This window comes from Pelobates fuscus, chromosome 2, assembly GCF_036172605.1.
Source record: "Pelobates fuscus isolate aPelFus1 chromosome 2, aPelFus1.pri, whole genome shotgun sequence".
Taxonomy (NCBI): Eukaryota; Metazoa; Chordata; class Amphibia; order Anura; family Pelobatidae; genus Pelobates; species Pelobates fuscus.
The window spans coordinates 376,081,610-376,097,716 of NC_086318.1; positions in this window are offsets into that span (position 1 = coordinate 376,081,610).

Consider the following 16,107-nt stretch of genomic DNA (forward strand, 5'->3'; position numbering starts at 1 on the left):
ATGTGTGTATGTCATACTATGGTGGTAAAAGTCTTCTCTCTAGTAGTCCATTAAAAGATCATTATGTATTTTTCTGCAATAACGCTATCATTTTCAAGGTTAAATAATCAAACCATAAATGAAAGAAAGGCTTGTTGTGACTGGCTTTTTGACTAATACTTGACTACTGCAGATGTGGCTATATCCACTACCAGCCAAAACAAAATACAAAATGCTCACTTTAAACAATATCAATTTCTTTACCTTCACAATTGTAGCCAATTAATGTCAGAAGGACCTGAGGGGAACTCTGACCTTTTAAACCTATTTCCAAATACTTTTTGGATATAGCTCATAAGCATTTTATGATAAATGTTGCTTCTTGAACTAAATGTTGCAGGATGTTCACATTATGTATGGTTCTATGTGCTATTTACCTCCACTCCCCATACTTTTCCTTGGATCACAATAAAGTGAACAAGAAACTCAGTGAGCATATACAATTAACAAATTGGATATCAAAGTAGGTATTTTTCCAATCTTGATTGAAGATCTCAATAGCAGCCAGCACAGGTTTCACTTCTATTGACAAATGACAAAGCAATTGCACCTCATCAGGGTCACCAAACTGAATAATTGAAACAGAAATTGTAAATAGAAGATATTAATTTGATATAGAACACTGTGTGCGTCCTTTCTTACCGATGTCACAATACACACATATATCTATAAAAAAAATTGTGCAGTAGATAAGTTGGCGCAAAAAATTAAGATAAAATATAAATAGGTTTGCAGCACCCACAATATACCCAGGTAATAAGGTACAGAAACAATCACAAAACAGAAAAGTGCTGGTGCGCATACATATGTACAGAACCCCTCAAGTGTTGAGAAGTATTTACAAACAGATAATACAGTGCAAACAAGTGTGATCCCTTATAGGGTGTCTACAAGCCCAGGTGTATATGTGTATATACTTATAGCCTGTTATACTGTACAGTTGATATCTGTAGTTTAAGGAGACAAAAGTAGGGGGGAGGGAACAGAGAAAGCACTCCTAGTGCAATACAATTATTAAAATGTAAACTAAAATAAACTGTCTCTTTAAGAATGCAACTCACAAATGTAGAGTGGTATGAGCCCCACTCTAAGCTATCTTGCCCAGGGAGGATCAGCCCCTTGGGTACGTGGGATCTGATAAATGCTCATGTGACTCCAGTGCCAGGCAAAAAACATTTATTAAAAATAAAAACAACTGATAATCAGATAATAAAAAAGCACAGTCCAGCTGCAGCTCACCACACCATGGGGAGTTTGATAACAGTTCAGTGTAATCTCTCTCCTTCTGGGGCCGGTCCTGCTGGCTGGTGTGTGTATTCAATTCCTTCCTTGTATCCTGATACCAGGTCACGTGACGCGTTTCGTCCCGCCTCTTGGGACTTTGCTCGTTTGAGAAAGTCCCAAGAGGCGGGACGAAACGCGTCACGTGACCTGGTATCAGGATACAAGGAAGTGAACTGAATACACACACCAGCCAGCAGGACCGGCCCCAGAAGGAGAGAGATTACACTGAACTGTTATCAAACTCCCCATGGTGTGGTGAGCTGCAGCTGGACTGTGCTTTTTTATTATCTGATTATCAGTTGTTTTTATTTTTAATAAATGTTTTTTGCCTGACACTGGAGTCACAGGAGCATTTATCAGATCCCACGTACCCAAGGGGCTGATCCTCCCTGGGCAAGATAGCTTAGAGTGGGGCTCATACCACTCTACATTTGTGAGTTGCATTCTTAAAGAGACAGTTTATTTTAGTTTAAATTTTAATAATTGTATTGCACTAGGAGTGCTTTCTCTGTTCCCTCCCCCCTACTTTTGTCTCCTTAACTACAGATATCAATTGTACAGTATAACAGGCTATAAGTATATACACATATACACCTGGGCTTGTAGACACCCTATAAGGGATCACACTTGTTTGCACTGTATCATCTGTTTGTAAATACTTCTCAACACTTGAGGGGTTCTGTACATATGTATGCGCACCAGCACTTTTCCACACATATATCTATGTTTGCATATATTTGTATTTATGTATGTATGTATGCATAAATTTGAAAATCTCGGAAAACCTATCTTTTTTTAGAAATTACACTGTATTGAGATCACTGATGTATTTATTATTTATTTATGAAATATTTTACCAGTAAGGATTCATTAAGATTTCTCTCATTTCCAAGTATGTCTTGGACCCACAAACACTGCATTGTTACAATAGGGTACAATATAATAATACAAAAAATAATTCAATATACAATATATACATATACACATATATAAATGTTACACATAACAGGTAATAATTATAGTCAACCATGACAGGTGCATTCTGTATTGAGGTATGTTGCCATAGATCTCTTAAAGGATTTTAGATTGATTGAAGATGTGACTGTGACCGTGACTGTGAGGTTAATCCATAATTGCGCTGCTCTGTAGGAAAATGAGGATCGAGACACTTTATTTTTGTATAGCGGCATGCTAAATAAAGTGCTGGTACTGGATTGGACACTATAAGAGGTGGTAACAGCTGGGGAGAGCATTCTACTCAGGTAGGGTGGCAGCTTCCCAGAAAAGCTCTTATGCACAAGGCTGGAAAGATGAAGATTGCGTCAGGATTCCAGCGATAGCCAGTTTAGCTCTTTTAACATGTCACAAAGGTGGGTCAAGTAATTACATTCTAGTACAAAGCGGCAGAACGAATTATACAATGTATAATACCTTTCTGAAGGTGGGCTTGCAGTATATGACTACTACTACCACAATATTTGCATCAAAATCATGATCTGTCCATCCATCCAAATGTATCTGTCTATCTGTCTATCTATCTACATAATTCTTTCTCACTTCTCTTAGATTTCTGTAGTATACTATTATGACCCTTACATTATGGTTTTTATGTCAAGAATCTGTTCGTCCTCTTTTCTATTGTTTTGAAGCTGAGTTTTTCCATTTGTATGCTGTATTATTTCCCATATTACGCTTTTCATTTAACAAAAGGCTGGCCAGCTATAAGTGTGATGCTTTAGAATGCTGGTAGTCCAATAAATCAGGTATTACTAAATACTGTAACACATTTTTTTATACATGTAAATCTACACACATATATTACATTGTCTGTGTGTAGTAAGCCTTTAAGTAATAATTACAAAAAAAAAGTTAAACAGAAGTCAGGATTTACATGCAACTTTGGGTGACAATTAAAATCCCTCTTCTTGTTCCAGTGAACAGTAATCTGTGCATAATTGCATTCAAATTAGATATTAGCATTTTTTGTGCTTAGTCTTTGTTAATTGTAGAGTTCATTCACCGTGGTGATGCTTTTGATAGAATCAGGCAACCTCAGTGACCTGATGCTGCAAGGCATGTTTGGAATTTCGTCTGTAGCCTTCATTTTTTTTTATTTTGGCATTTTCTGGAGTCCTGCTGCTTTTATTACATTCCTGACACTTTTGTTAATAAATCATTGCAGAGTTAATGAAAATTGCATTCAGGCATATCCAAAATAATTGTGTCCTTTGTCATGCTAATAAATTGAAAGATGTTGATCCACTGGGTGAGTGCCTGCCCGTTATAAAAAAGTTTGTTATTTATGTGTGCCTGTTGCGTTTTACTTTTAGCTGGTCATGTCATTTCATGTCAAATGTGCAATCAGAAAGGGTAATATGTTTGATTCCCCAAGGTAATCACCTAATAACTCTGAAAAGAAGAACAATATTTGTGTATTAAACAGTGAAACTATTTCTATTGAAATGTTCCATGGTTTACATTTAGAATAAGCTGAGATGTATTATTAGGTCTTCATATACTTGGAGCAGACTTAAACAAACTTAGTGCCAGAAGCATCAGCAGCACACTGGCACTTCAAGGGTTGAAATTATGGGAAACATGTTTTAATTTTTTTTTTTTTTAAATATGTTGGTCTGACAAGTCAACATATAGTCCACCGTTAACAAAAAGATAGTAAGAATTACTTGCAGTATGCACTTCTGGGGTGCTTATATTGCTCCTTACTGAAATATATATGCAAATATGTATGTACAATCTCCTTTGGAAACAAGGTATTCCTGGTATTGTCTCTATCATTACTCCATGAGGCTACTATTGAATACAAGCAGCTGTAACATTAACAATATTAATGATAAGACAAAAAGGACCATATTCAAGGCACCAGGTGAAAATCATTTATGCAAAGTAAGAAAAACCAGCAGAAAATGGGTACATGGTAAGAGTTTATGAGTACGAGGCTATGGGTGAAGACAAAAGCCAAGGTAATGGATGAGAATTCACAATACAGTCTCGCAACAGATTTTGTGGCCACCACTACTGAATTATCAATTTATCCTTCTCAACGCAAATACTGGATATGGAATTATTTTTTTGTACGATTGTGTTATGTGAGAGAGAACTAAGAAGGAAAATAGGTTTAGTACCTTTGAAATTATAACACTCTGTGCTCTTCTTCGACAAAGTCTCTCTAGAAATATTTCCGTTGACAGAGATTTGTTTACAGAAACTTCATATAAGATTTGTAACATTTGGTTATTCTGGGGGTACACAACATAAGTTACTAAAGGACATTTGCAGAAATTCCGATTTATACCCATCAACTATAGGATATGCCTTACCCACGCAACTCTTGAGGCAGATATTCAGTCCCTCATGAGCAAAATTCTGACAGATAAAGCTGACATTGGCACTAGAATAGCTAACTTGAACACAGCAGTAATTAAAATGTGAAGGTGTACAATAGTGTTGATACTGATGGAACTCGAACATAAGCTTTTACAAAGTACTTATAAACTGACAAATTTAGAGGAAAGGGAGAGAAGGAATAATTTGAGGAACCACAAAGTCCCTGAATTGAGAAGTCCACCAGGTTCAACAAATTTCTGGGCTTGCTAATGTCAATTCTGTAAAAAAAAAATGTACATCTGATGTCATTATATTCAGGGTCCCCGTTGAAAATATAAAAATGTGCATGGGTGCCCTCTTTCACCTCTTATGTTTGCACTGGCAATCATACTGCTGGTGATTGCTCTTAAATTGGGTTCACCGTACACAGAATGTAGGGCTATTTGTTGACAGTGTTATTCTGGTGGCAAGCCCAATGTCTTCCTGGAAAATCTGCATTTCTTTCATGACACTTTTGGGGTATTATCATATTATAGTTGAACCTTAAATATTACTATAAATATTAATCTGTCAGTGCAGGTTCAATTTCAACTATAACTGGAAGGGACCCTGTTTATCTTTCCTGGAAATTAATCTTTTTAACTGTATAAAGCCTACAAACCCTATTCCAACATAATTGTATATCCAAATAGAAATACCTTAAATAGGAACTTAATCATTGTCAAGTTATCCAGGCTGGGGAGAATAGCAGCAGCAGTAGTGAAAATTACAATTATGCCCAAACTCAGAACCCATTACTATTCCTTTGGACTTCTTGCAATTGATCTAAAGGAAATGTTTGGAAAACAAATTCATGCTGGGAAAACAAAAACAAGAATTAACCACAACATTGTCTCAAGAAGACTAAGAGGGTTTGGAAACTAGCAACAAACTGGGAAGATCGTCACCCTGTTCTGGTATATTTGAGCAAAATCCAGAGTGTCCCATACACTCAATATCTCCTAAGTAGATTATTTTGTATTTCTTCACTTCTCTTCTATCTTGTTTTCTTCAGCTTTATATGCTTACTCAGAACTATTCATCTCACTGGTCCTATGTCATTTTTACATTCAGTTCAAAAGAAAGCAACTACATTCATGTGGGAAAGACAATCCAAATTAAAGGTACATGCTGAGCACCAGAACACATTTAACTCAACCTTAAGGCTGTTTGGGCATTCTATGTCATTCTATATGAAGTGGGCTTTCAAGCTTGTAGGGTAGCATAGAACACCATGCATATAAATGGAAACCTGGAGCTCCCTCTGTCTGCTGGGGCTATTTTTAGTGGCCCCACATTTTTTGATGAGCTGTTTGCAGTGCTGGAACCCAGACAAACAGCTCATTAAATTGTCATTTAAATGCACCTTAAAAGATAGTGGTGTGAGCAGGGGTTAAATCTCTGCGCACACCGCTAACCCCAGGTGTCAATGGATACATGGGGTTCCTGTAACTCAGCTAGGTCCATTTTTAGTTGACCCAGACAGACCAATAAACTCAGTGCAGCACTGGAAGAAAGCTCTACACAGACCTTTAACTCTCTTCATAAAACCACAGCCGAGAAACCGCACTCAGCCGTGGTATTATGAATAGAGATTTTTATGTGGTGCAGGCAGTTTTCGGAAGACCTTCCAGGGTCTGAATAAACCTTGGCAGGGTCTCTTAGCCTGTCCCGTGTCGATATAAACTAGTTCTGTGCTTTGCCAGTTGCCCAGCAATGATCTCTACATAATTGGCTTGAACCAAGCTCATTTGGAAATGCAGTAAGTGTAATTCTGAAAACAGCCAGTAGATGGTGGCAACATACCACCATCAGTAAAATTTCTAATATCAGAGGGTTGAGGTTAATGGTGGAGTTAGGGTTAGAGTAGAGTTAGGGTATAGTTAGGGTTTGATTTAGGGGTAATAGTAAGGTAGGGTTAGACTTAGTGTTGGGGTAGGGTTAGGGTTAGTATAGTGTTAAGGTAAGTGTTAATGCTGGGTGTGGGTTAATGCTGTTTTAGGGTTAAATACAGTGTATGATTGAAGTTAAGGATAAGATTAGGATAGACATACAGTTAGAGTTAGTGTGAGCATTAGGTAAGTAATACGGCTGGTATAGTGTTTTTGCAGCATTTGGTAAAGGCTTAGCGTTAACTATGAAAAATGTATAGCTAAACATATTAGGTATTTAACCTAATGAATCAAGACTGGTATATGAGTCTATTTTGAGTTATTTTTTATTATTTTTATTATTATAAGCATAAATCTATAAATAGACACTTAATTTAGCTCCGTCACAGATAGAAGAAACTGTATTTTTACTTTAGGTTCGAACGTGTGAGTCACATCAGGGAAGGTGTAGCTAGGGATGCATACACAAAGTGGTTTATCTCTTAAATAGCACAGAGCAGAGTAGTGAGACTGCAGAGTCATGGTCTATACAGTAAAATTGCATAATTAAGCAAATAATTTGTTGTGCTTAAATTGTCTCTTTAACACCATAAAGCGGAAGCAATTGTCAAACTACTAAACTAAAAAATAAAACAACAGAATTTGTGCTATGGATTCATTTCACTCTAATTATAGGCACCCAGACTACTTTATCTCATTGGTCTGTGTCAGATTCAATCAAGTTTTAATAATTTTATATGGAACTACAAAAAACCTAGAATTACTCAAAAGATTCTAACCAAAAAGTTGAGTAACGGTGGTTTAAATTTCCCTAGCATTGTATACAGTTATCAAGCGAATATTATTAGGCATATCTATCTTCTCCAGGATCCTAAACAGGTTTCTGAGCCCTGGTATATTATAGAATCCAAAGTGGCTCATTTGGACAAATTACAACATTCTATGTGGACAATTACAAGGACCACTCTTATGAATTCACCCCTAACCAGCTCGTTGATATTATCTCAGACTCTGGAAGAATGGCTTTATATCAAGAAAAAATTAGGCATAAATAATCTTATACCTAAAACATGTACACTTGATATATTGGAAATTCTGATAGAAGACTTCTCGTTAAAGTATTGGAATAATGTTGATAAACTTAGGATTGCAGATATTATGCAGGGAGATAAAATTTCACCTTTCCAAATCATTATAGATACTCTCCACATTCCACGTGGAGAAATCTTTACTTACCTTCGCTTAAAAAATTTCATCTATAAAAACGTTATTAAAACATCTAATATATTTGCAAAGAAATTGGAATTTATATTTCGTAGTCAATCTATCAGAAAGATCTCGTCTGTTGCAGCGTCCTTGTTGGAGCAGCTTAAAGAATCCCCTCATAGACTGATTAAAACGTGGGAACTAGAATTAGATTTGCAGATTTCTGTAGAAGAGTGGAATTCCTCTCTAAGTCTGGTAAACAAATATATACACTGCCTTAACTTGTCTGAGTGCCATTTTAAAGTTATATATAGATGGTACTACACTCCAGCCAGACTGGCTAGAATATATGATTCTACTGATCCAACGTGTTGGAGATGTGGAAGTCAGCCAGGTACTTATACACATATATGGTGGACCTGTCCTGTTGTTAAATATCTATGGTCATGGGCTTTTAATATTTTTACAGCTATGACGACAAATAGAATTGAGGAGAATGCCACTTCGGCCCTCTTACATCTAAATCTGATTTTCAATTCCCAGAAGGAAGTTTGTTTTGCCATTCATTGCTTAGTCGCTGTTAAAATTATTATTGCGAGACATTGGAAATCATCAAAGCCGTTTGATAAGCGGCTACTGATCGATCAGGTCATGTTTCAAATGTCAATGGAATATGAGCTGATCAATAATTCGACTTTTATGTCGAAGAGGAAACAATGGTATAAAGATTGGTTAAAAAAATATAAGGGCTTATTTGGACATCCTTCTATCTAGACAGTTTTTTATATCTGTATTCTATTGTGATATATATGTTGGTTTTACTAAGTGATAAATCAAATAGAATATAAAATAGACGTGGAGATATATAGACTAATGTCGAAGAAAATAATTGATCATGTGCTCTAAATTATGTGCTCTAAATTTTGGTGACGGTTCTTGTCTTTTATTTTGTTTTAAGTGTTATTTTATGCTGGTTCCTAGGTGATTATTGTGATAATATGTTTTTGTATAATGCCAAATAATGTGTAATAATTTATCTAAATATTTATTTATTTGTAACATTATATACGAATTGAATCTCTTAGGCCCAGCATAATTGTCTTTCATTAAAAAAAAAAAAAAAAAAAAACTATGAAAAATGTATAGCTAAACATATTAGGTATTTAACCTAATGAATCAAGACTGGTATATGAGTCTATTTTGAGTTATTTTTTATTATTTTTATTATTATAAGCATAAATCTATAAATAGACACTTAATTTAGCTCCGTCACAGATAGAAGAAACTGTATTTTTACTTTAGGTTCGAACGTGTGAGTCACATCAGGGAAGGTGTAGCTAGGGATGCATACACAAAGTGGTTTATCTCTTAAATAGCACAGAGCAGAGTAGTGAGACTGCAGAGTCATGGTCTATACAGTAAAATCGCATAATTAAGCAAATCATTTTTTATGCTTAAATTGTCTCTTTAACACCATAAAGCGGAAGGAATTGTCAAACTACTAAACTAAAAAATAAAACAACAGAATTTGTGCTATGGATTCATTTCACTCTAATTATAGGCACCCAGACCACTTTATCTAATTGGTCAGTGTCAGAGCATCAGTTGAGAAACTGCAATGATTACTTTGCAGGGTTAACAACAACTTTAGTGCCTGTCTTCCATTCAGTCACTAGAGGCACTTCCAGGTCCCTAACAGAGTTTTACTCAGTTAAACAATGTTGGAGTATGTCTAACATCTTTATTAAATGCTTTTCTATGTATATGCTTTAATGCACCCAGTGAGCATTTCACATGTGAATTAGGTCCCTTTGCCATGACATCATAAGAAGAGGAGACCTAGCAGTGCAGAGGGAGCTCTGTAAAAGAGGTAAGATAACCCTTTAATCGATCACTGGGGGGGAGGGGGGGGGAGGAGGGTGAGACCTACAAAACTAGGGACAGGTATACTATAATGTTGGGTTGGTATTCCTAACACTGTAGTGTTCCTTTAATAAGTTTATTTTTGATTGCACTAATACATATGATGTATATGTATTTTTAAAGGATAGAAGTGGCTGTCTTTAAATATAGTAAACGTATTCCAACACAACATTAATTAAAAAATAAATAAATGGAAGAATATTTTTTTGACAGTTTTGCTTACAATAATATATTCACGTCAAGTGCAAGTAAAGAAAAATAGCTCTCAATAGATTCATATATTAGTCCTAAATGTTAAATGCCTCATGTTTAGGATCTAAATTAATTTTAATTTATTTTAATAGTTAATGCTAATCCTATACAACCTTACCCTTGACCCTACACCAATTGTACCCCTAACCCTAGCTTGCACTAACTTTACACCTAACATTACTTCTATTTTTAACCCTGCACTCTCCCCAGCTCTAACCCAGCAATAACACTAACCCAGAATTAAACTTTACGCTATACTAAGAAACACAGAAACATAGAATTGGATGGCAGATAAGAACCATTCGACCCATCTAGTCTGCCCAATTTTTTAAAAATACTTTTAATTAGTCCCTGGCCTTATCTTAAATCTAGGATAGTCTTATGGCTATCCCACGCATGCTACAACTCCCTCACTGTGTTAACCTCTACCAGCTGGAAGGCTATTCCATGCATCCACTACCCTCTCAGTAAAGTAATACTTCCTGATATTATTTTTAAACCTTTGACCCTCTAATTTAAACCTATGTCCTCTTGTTGTGGTGGTTTTTCTTCTTTTAAATATAGTCTCCTCCTTTACTGTGTTGATTCCCTTTGTGTATTTAAATGTTTCTATCATATCCCCCCTGTCTCGTCTTTCCTCCATGCTATACATGTTAAGATCCTTTAACTTTTCCTGGTAAGTTTTATCCTGCAGTCCATGAACCAGTTTAGTAGCCCTTCTCTGAACTCTCTATAAGGTATCAATATCCTTCTGAAGATACAGACTCCAGTACTGCGTACAATACTCCAAGTGAGGTCTCACCCGTGTTCTGTACAATGGCATGAGCACTTTTCTCTTTCTACTGCTAATGCCTCTCCCTATAAAACCAAGCATTCTGCTAGCATTTCCTGCTGCTCTATTACATTGTCTGCCTACCTTTAAGTCATCTGAAATAATTACTCCTATATCCCTTTCCTCAGATATTGAGGTTAGTTGGGTATCAAATATTATATACTCTGCCCTTGGGTTATTTTACGCCCAAGATACATTATCTTGCACTTATCCACATTAAATGTCAGTTGCCACAGCTCTGACCATTTTTCTAATTTACCTAAATCATTTGCCATTTGGTTTATCCCTCCTGGAACGTCAACCATGTTGCAAATTTTAGTATCATCAGCAAAAAGACATACCTTACCATCAAGACCTTCTGCAATATCACTTATGAAAATATTAAAGAGAATGGGTCCAAGTACAGATCCCTGAGGTACCCCACTGGTAACTAGACCTTGCTTCGAATATATTCCATTGACTACAACCCTCTGTTGCCTGTCATTTAGCCACTGCCTAACCCATTCAACAATATTGGAACCCATACTTAAAGATTGCAGTTTATTGATGAGCCTTTTATGTGGAACAGTGTCAAAAGCCTTTCTGAAATCTAGGTAAGCAATGTCTACTGCACCACCCTGATCTATTATTTTAGTTACACAATCAAAAAAATCAATAAGGTTAGTTTGGCAGTATCTCCTTGAAGTAAACCCATGTTGTCTCTGATCTTGAAATCCATGTGATTTTAGATGTTCAACAATTCTGTTCTTTAACATGGTTTCCATCACTTTCCCCACTACTGAAGCAAGGCTTACTGGCCTGTAGTTGCCCGACTCCTCCCTACTACCTTTCTTGTGAATGGGTACAACATTCGCTAATTTCCAATCTTCTGGGACTACTCCTGTTAATAATGATTGGTTAAATAAATGTTTTTTCTAGTACACCACTAAGTTCTTTTAATAACTTTGGGTGTATCCCATCTGGCCCCATTGACTTATCTGTCTTTACTTTTGACAGTTAAAATAGAACCTCTTCCTCTGTAAACTCACATGTACCAAATGACCAATGTGTCCTTTTTCTTAACTTAAGTCTCTTTCATTTTCATCTGTAAATACTAAACAAAAATATTCATTAAGGCAGTCAGCTAGATCTCTATCCTCTTCTACATACCTTCCTTCATTTGTTTTTAATCTAACTAATCCTTGTTTTACTTTTCTTTATCACCCTTATCACCCTTGTGTCCCCCCTCTTAGTTTAAATACATCCTAGCAAAACATCTGAACTGCTCGTTGAGAACATTTGTTCCCTTTTGAGAAAGATGCAAACCATCTGTTTTGTACAGTTTATTTCCATTCCAAACAGAGCTACCACGAGAAACAAAGCCAAATCCTTGCTCCCGGCACCATCCACTAAGCCACAAGTTAAAGTCCCTAATATGCATCCACCTGTCATTCTGAATGTTATGCACAGGTAGAACTTCAGAGAATGACAGTGTGGACACAACCTGCCGTATATCATTGGCAAAAATACAAAAAACCTCCTTAACCTCTGAAACCTCATTACAAGCCAAATAATTTGTCCCATGATGGACAAGTACATCTAATTCCCCTTCCTGCTTTGCTTGCTTAACAATATTACAAATACATCTCCTGTCTCTGTGAGCAGTAGCTCCAGGAAGACATCTCACAAAGCCACTATTGTTCAACTCTACACCTCTTAAGATAGAATCCCCCCCAAAAAACAGCTTTCTTTTTTTTTTTAATCATATTTGTTTTTATTTTGTTCTGTCTCGTCATACAAATATTAATATCAGCATTGTACAGTGAACATTGTTGACATTGCTTAAGTTACATGAATTCAGCCATAGGTGGGGCAACACATCTTCAGGTCATTACATTAGAAGCATACAATACGGTGACATGTATTTACTTGCTGTGCTGTTGCTCGGTGGGAATCCGGGCTGTGAATGCGTTGTGTGACCTTCGTAAGTCAGATTTTAGCTACCAGTTTAGTCGCCATGGCGCTTATGTGTATCTGGTACATGGCACAACAAAGGTGCGTTCCACAGCTGGCAAGCAATAATATAATGAGGGAAGGGGAACAAAGGAGAGTTAAAATCAACTAAAGTTAGAACTTTGATCTGGGATTTCTGCGTCATATATTGGGGTTTGAGTTTTGAGCAGGGGGGTATGCTCGTTGCGTTTATAATCTTGTGTATTATGATCGTGATTGTTGGGCCAGGCCTGCAGTGGGTGTTCCTCGGTGCGTGAGCGAATCGCGCCACAGCACCTCATGCTGCTGCACTTTCCCTTTCATCTTTAGAGCCATACGCTCATATGAGCAGACATTGTCTAATCTTTTTGAGATCTCCTCCAGGGAGGGGATCAGTTTAGTCTTCCAGTGGAAGGCTATAGCCATCTTAGTGGCCGTTAGAAGGTTTACGATCATGGGCGTGTGGTGTTTCTGATACAAAGTGGACAAAATGTGTAACAGATATCCCTCAGGTGTCAGTGGAAGGGAGGCGTGGGTTAACCTGCCGATCAAAGCTTGCAAGCCTAGCCAGAGTGGTCTAATTGCTTGGCAGTCCCAAAAGACATGCAGTAGGGTGCCCTGGGCAATTTCACATCTCCAACAAAGAGGGGAGGCAGTGTTGTACATCTTGGCTAATCTCATAGGTACCAAGTACCACCGCATTATGATTTTACTGTATGCTTCCCACATGGAGAGGCTGCTTGATGCTTTCTTGGTAATGGAAATGGCCTTGCGCCATTGTTGTAGAGTGAGGTCCTTTCCTATATCTCTCTCCCATAGTGTCATATACTGGAGCTTGTGCGTGGTAGCAGCTTCCCACAGGGTGTTATAGCAGAGTGAGAGGGGCTTAATTGTTCGGGAGGTCAGCAGGTGTTGTCTGCTGTGGGTTGTGAGCTGTTGTGTGGTCCCCACCCTCTGTTTTTTGGTTTGTAGAATGTTTTTGACCCTCAGGTATAGGAATAGGTCTCTAGGGGAGAGGGAGAATTCCTTGCGCAAAGTCGGGAATGGTTTCAGCGTTTCTCCCGTGAACAGGTTGTCTACCCTCGTGATGCCCTTCTCCTGCCATCCGTGGGTGTCTAGGTCGGAAGTATGGGCTTGCAGTGCTGTTATTGGGGCAAGCCTGATTAGTTCCCTAGGGTCCACTATGGTTGAGGCCCACGTCCTCCATGCCTGCAGTAACGTTTTGTACATTGTAAGATTGGCCTTTTTATAATAGTCGGGGCGCCCACCCACAAAGCCCGGGTTAGTTGTGTCGGGTATATACAGGCATCCTCGAAGGAGAGCCAGATAGGGGAAGGTGCTGTTGCGGAAGCCCTGAGCACTCTTAGTCCCTGAGCCAATAAGGAGGCTCGGTAATAGAGCCTGACGTCTGGCAGGCCCAGTCCCCCTCGGCTATAATGGAGACCCAGGGTTTTAGTTGCTACCCGAGGTGGCTTTCTTTTCCAGACGTGTGCGTTTATAATTGATTGGAACCTCTTAATGAGTCGGGATGGCAGCTCTATAGGAATGGTTCTGAACAGGTATAGTATATGTGGGAGAATCATCATTTTAATAGAATTAATGCGACCTAGCCAGGAGACCTCGAGGTCTTCCCATGTGGATAGTTGGTCCTTGAGTTTCTGGGTCAGAGGAACGTGATTCTCTTGTGGCAATATGCGTACTGATTTTGGTGAGTTTTATTCCCAAATAGGAGAGTGACTTCTTCCTCCAATCGAATGCATAGGTTTTTTCAAGTTGTGTCGTGATTGTATATGGTAGTAGGATGGGGAGAGCTTGTGTTTTTGCAGTGTTGTTTTTGTAGTAGGATACATCGCTGTACTTGGCTAGGAGGTTATGGAGCATTGGGATGGAGCGTGCTGGGTTTGTAATGTATAGGAGGATATCATCGGCGAACAGTGCTAGTTTTTGTTCGCCTCTTGGAGTAGATATGCCCTGAATGCCCGCAGTTTGCTTTATATGTCGTATCAGGGGTTCTAGGCATAGAATAAAGATGAGCGGGGATAGAGGGCATCCTTGTCGTGTGCCATTTCGGATGTCCAGTGGAGCTGATAGGAAGCCTGTGCTGAAGACTCTTGCTGAGGGATCTTGGTAAAGGGCCAGGATACTGGTTAGGAATGCTGGGGGGGATGCCCATTTTAGTGAGTGTTAATAGCATGTACCGCCAGTGTAAGCGGTCAAACGCTTTTTCAGCGTCCAGCGCTAGTAGGACTCCCCCTTGATGCGTGGAATGGGCCCATTCTGTGAGGTTAATGAACTGTCTAGTGTTATTGCCTACTTGTTTGCCCGGGACAAATCCCGCCTGTTCTTCAGAGATCAGGGTGGGGAAGAGTGGTTTGAGTCTAATAGCCAGTAGTTTGGCATATATTGTGACGTCTGCGTTGAGTAGGGATATAGACCTCAAATTGGCGCAGATTGTTGGAGGTTTGTTTGGTTTGGGTAGCGTAACTATGAATGCTTCCAGCATTTCTTTAGGAGTTCGCCCGGTGATTTTTATGTGGTTAAAGAGTTTGGTGATGTGTGGGGTTAGCGTGTCTTTAAATTGATGGTAGTAGTAATTTGACAGCCCATCTGGGCCGGGCGATTTATGCTTAGGTAAAGTGGCAATCGTGTTGGCTACCTCTTCGCAAGAGAACATGGCCTCTAGATTTGCTTGTTGTTCCGATGTGATGAATGGAATGTGGGTTTGGTTTAGGAAGAGGGTAATTTCCTCATCTGATGGTTGGTGTGTGTGCGGATCTCTGTCGAGCTGGTACAGGGAGGCATAGTAAGTTGCAAGTTCCTCAACAATGTGGTGTGGGTTATGTAGTTTATTGCCTGTCTGGGAAGTGATATAGTGAGTGTGTGCGGATCTCTGTCGAGCTGGTACAGGGAGGCATAGTAAGTTGCAAGTTCCTCAACAATGTGGTGTGGGTTATGTAGTTTATTGCCTGTCTAGGAAGTGATATAAGGGATTTTCGTGTGTAAATATTTCTGTTTCAGCTTTCCTGCCTTATTCCCTGTGGAGTAATGGGTTTGTTTAAGATATCTCATGTGTTTTTCTGTTGTAGCAATCCCGCCATGTGCCATTCGGTGGTGAGCTTTCTTTGCAACTTCGGGTCTTGTGGTGGTTGATCAGACGAGCGGAATAGTCCCCATTCTCTAAGAAGGTGTAAGCCGTCCTCCGGTTCTTCTATAACAAAATTTTTGTTGTTTCTCCAAACAAGGATTTTTGTGGGATAGCCCCATTGGTACGGTATGTTATGGTTGGGGAGAGTCTTCGTGACTGAGACAAATTCCCTCCGTCGG